Raw genomic sequence first — 4,776 nt, forward strand, 5'->3', positions numbered from 1 at the left:
ACTTTTCGCTGGAACTGAGGAAACCTTTTTCTTCCTAGTTTCTGCTTTCTTCAAAGTGCTAGCTGTCATTGAACATGGTTTGCACTGTTCTTTTGATACCAAGTTATTCAAAATAACTTCGCAATTTGGTGAACGAAATGATACATCAGACTGGAAATGGGTATCACAGATTGATTTGGGAACAGAATGTCGAATAACAACCGACTGAGTAAAGTGAGTTAATTGTTCATTCCAAGTTGGATCAACTGCCACAGTTTGAATGGCATCAATATCTTGTGGCAAGCCTGCACAAAGGTTAGAGTTGGTAACTAACCTTAACATGTCCATGGCATCGTCCAACGTTTTAAGGCATCTCTTTCTTTCCTGGTATATACTGTGGTCGTCTGGAATGGGCCAGTTATACACATACACAGTAAATTCTAAGCCAGTATTCACATCAACTGTAAATTTTGGGATGCTATGGGACTCGTCGTCGTACTCAAACTTTGCACTTTCGTCACTATTAAATTTCACCTTCCAGACAGTATTCTTTTCGATCACATTTGTCAGATTTTTGAGCGTTAATAATGTCGGCACAGACGTGGACGTTGATGGCATGTCAACATCAACAAACCTCATCAAATCTCGACGCTCTTTCGTAGGTTTATCATGACTTTTGGTCGGCAAGTTCTCGGTGGGAATGCTGCCAGTTACCAAGACCTTTCTTTTTGGATCTTAAAGAAAAATTAGAAACAGCATTAACAACAAGCAGTTTGTTATGCATGAATGGCCCTTTGTTCTAACATTCTAATTAGTCACGAATGTAATCAATATTGGCAACAATAAATAGGCGCACAAAATGCAACTATATACTCACAAGTTAGAATGCATTCAGGCTTAAAGTGTCGTTCACAAATGTAGATGTTGTTTGCGTCAATACTTTTCTTCAACTCTGGTGTTGATTCTCGGGTTCTTAATATCAGCTTTAACCAAGCTTGTCTCGCGTTGTTTTTCAAATCAGACGTCTCCTGGCTTTCGTCAGCGCGAGCGGACGGTATTTTAAATAACGAAATTCCGTGTTTTCGGCTCGTTGGACAGCCATAAAACGCACAGTTTTCGCCAGGCATAGCTTTCAACTCACCATACAAACCGAAAAATAAAACAAATACTAAAAAGATCTTCTCTAACATTCAATTTTCTATCGCTCTCGATCGTGTTTGCTATATAGCGTCGCAGTGGAATTTCCGAAGTGATGCAGGCTCCGGACCACGTGACCAAAATATTTTTGGTTGAATAACATATTTTGTCACGTGACCGGGCTAGCCTAACCATCCCCCTTCGATTAACTGTGGTTCAGCTCAGTCAGCCATTCAATGGGATGCATTTTAGCCTTTGACAGTTATGTCAAAGATTGGGTTATCGTGAACACTTTATTTTGAATTTTTCTTCACAATATGCGGCAATAAAAGATAATTTCATTCATTTCACTTGTCTCAGGTGCTGTATGTGAACAAACATTTAAACTCTGACACTGTCAGCTGCTCACAAATAAATATTACTGTTCCTTTTTAGCAAAAAATGTGTTAATGCAAAGATGCATGCGTGTTAATTTATATATTATTTAACAAAAGCACCTCAAAACACCTAAATTATATTGATAAAAAAAATACTTGTTTTATTTTATGACTAGCAATACATCAAATGCAGCACCCTTCGCCATTTTAAACCAAGAAAATAATATCCTGGGCCTACATTAGCTATAACTATAAGTTTATATATATTATGGAATGATTCAATGGCAAAGCGTCGATAGCAAATATTTTTATCATTTCGTACAAAATATAGTCACAACATTGAGGATGATATCACTCGTTTGCTACAGGGGTTTATAGACCCTACCTGCTTAGGTAACTGTTAAAATTTCAACAAAATCTTCAAGTACAGACATAGGCAGCCCAGACTTTGACTGCGCGTGTGATACTTGCGCGAATGCTTAAAACATTACAGTTATAGCTTCGTAAATGTAAAAATTAATTATCCGCGAAATTACATGAAGAAATGCCATAAAATCTACAGCCTAATAATCACCGATGCTTGCACAACATTAGCCTGAAGTTTCCATGTTTTTAAACAACATCAAAAGACATAAAACAGGAATTCATACGAAATTTTGAGGAAACTATCCGCGGGTCACTTCGCCTAAGAAAATCTCATCTTTTTTAAAAATTTAATATTAGCAAACGATTATTGGCGGTGGTGCGGGTAACCAATTGATCGACGGCTTCGACGCCGGTCTAGTCCAGCATGGATTAGGTACATGGAGAAGATAAACTAAGGTCTGGGTTAGTAGTCGACTTCCCTGACACAGCTAATTGTTTAACATCAAGTTGCTCACTAATCTCTCATCTCTGAAAGCAAGGAATTAAGTTGCCGACGAATAACAGAATCTATTTATACGCTAATTCCACGGAGGGGGGAAATCCAATAAAAAGATCAATTTATCGCGTTTCCCTCCCACCGTAACCGTTGTCTTTAGCTATTTTTAGCATTGCAACTGTGTGAAAATTTAACTCAGCTGTTAAATGGGATGCATTTTAGACTTTGACCATTTTGTCAAAGTTGGGCTATCTTCAACACTTTATTTTGAATGTTTCAGGTTGATGTCATACAGGCTAGCTACCTCTTTCATGTTATGTAGCGTGTGCACATGACATCATGGGAGTCCTAATTGGGAGAATATAAACCCCAGGACAATGATTTAACGCCCATTTAAGAACAAGTCTTTGGGATGAGAGATTGACCACAAGGAATTACATTCAATAGGAGTGCTTCCTCCAAACCCCTTCTCCCACAAAAAAAAGCGTGCGTGTGTATGTGTATTGTTTTGCGCAGAAAACCCACTTGTTAGTAATCCTTCGATCATTAAGGGCATCTATAACCTATAAACTCCCAAATTAACAAAAAAATTTTGTCACATAGCAATAAATTTTAATGTGTAAAATTACTTACCACAACTCTGGTTAGATTATTGGAAATTATCTCAGGACTTTAAACAGTTGGTTTGCCTAGAACAGCAGCAAAATACTGATATGCATGCTAGCAAATAAACTATTCTTATTCTTATTATAAACACTCAACAGCAAATAAATTATTCAAGTGCAAGCTGCATAATAAGCATCAACGTCTCTTATTTGACAGTTTATGAACAGTCGTATAGCGCCGAGCATTAAATATAATGCGGTTAGGGAGAATGCTGTCTCTAAAGCAAAGTTCTGAAAAGGATAGTTTTTACGGTTTATAAATCAACGAGGATACGCTCTATTATACTAAAATGCATATCTATCTTTCCTTAGATCACTCTGAAAAATGACATTCATCATAGAATAGCAACAATGAAAGGTTTGACTTTAGAAACGTCATAGTTTCCCCCGAGAAACGTGTACATATCACGCGTGAAAAAAAATCGATTCGTAGTAATCTTGCATTCAGTTTCGATAATAACTTGTTCGGTTTTGAGTTAATTAAAAAAGCGAAAAAAGTAGTTAAATAAAGCTAAATAGTTATATAAGTTATTGCATGTTAGGAAGTGCTTTCCGCTTTATTCTAACTTCGACTTGAGATTAACTGGCGCGAATAACTTTTTTTACCGGACATCGTTTTCCGTTAACGTAAACGGTAAAGTCTGCGTAATTGAATATTATAAGTACGTCTGGAGGGGGCTTTGCAAAAAAGGTAAACTTTAAAAAAGTCGTTTTTAAAATCAACCCCAAACAGCATTTTTCGATTGGGTAAAAAGAAATATTCCTCATACAATCTTTTGTTGAAACTGAATGTTATAACCCCGATGATGTAGCAAAATGTCCTTTGATTAAGCTAGTAACAAATTATGTAGTCCACAATATTTACGTTGTTATGGCAACAATTGCTGAACGTGATGACTGATCAATAGTCTCATGCATATAATTTTATATGGTCAAACGTTTAAACTGTATAAGCTGGCATTCAAATATTCATTGCGAGCAAATCCACAAAAAGTGGTTTTTGGACGTTATCTCTATTCTTTTCTATCTCCTCGCACGAAATAAATAAAATATTCATTGTTTGGTTCTTTGTCCCGCTTGTATTTACATTTCGAGTGAGTTGAATTCATCATGTCAACTGAGTGAAAATTTAAACTGCATAAGTCAAAATTTGAAATTTAATAGCGTTCCAATCAAAAGAGTCTTTAAACAAAATTTCTTGGTGTCTTAATTGATGAGAACCTAACCTGGAGTTACCATATCGACAAAAGAACTAAAAAAGTAGCTTCTGGTATCGGCTTTATATTGAGCGTTTGAGGTCTGTTGTTTCATCAGAAACATTATAATTTATCTATATCAAGCTCTAATACAACCTCACTTTGACTAGTGTAACGTCGTATGGGGGAACTGTGGAAAGACCTTAGCCAATCAACTCCAGAAACTACAAAACCGAGCAGCTCGAGTATTAACCTTTTCAAACTTTGACGCGGATGCAGGACATATAATGGAAATTTTAGGATGGGACAATCTAAATACGCAACGCCAAATTCAGAAAGCGTTGATGGTTTATAGGTCTACACACGGTCTCACTCCTGAATATTTACATTCCAAATTTATAAATCGTAACTATGTAATTAAATATTCACTCAGAGACTCTGTGAACAAGCTTGCTGTTCCATTACCCCGCACAAATTATCTTATTAACAGCTTTAGTTATAGTGGCGCGGTCTTGTGGAACAGCTTACCTACTAATATCAGACAAGCAGAATGTAAATGA

The 4,776-nt window shown here is 36.5% G+C and overlaps 1 pseudogene; it reads left to right on the forward strand.

Moving 5' to 3' along the window:
• Positions 1-4,214: 4,214 nt before the first annotated feature.
• On the forward strand, positions 4,215-4,776 carry LOC114526082 (annotated as a pseudogene).

Source organism: Dendronephthya gigantea, unplaced genomic scaffold, assembly GCF_004324835.1.
Source record: "Dendronephthya gigantea isolate DGI-Jeju-01 unplaced genomic scaffold, DenGig_1.0 000037F, whole genome shotgun sequence".
Taxonomy (NCBI): Eukaryota; Metazoa; Cnidaria; class Anthozoa; order Malacalcyonacea; family Nephtheidae; genus Dendronephthya; species Dendronephthya gigantea.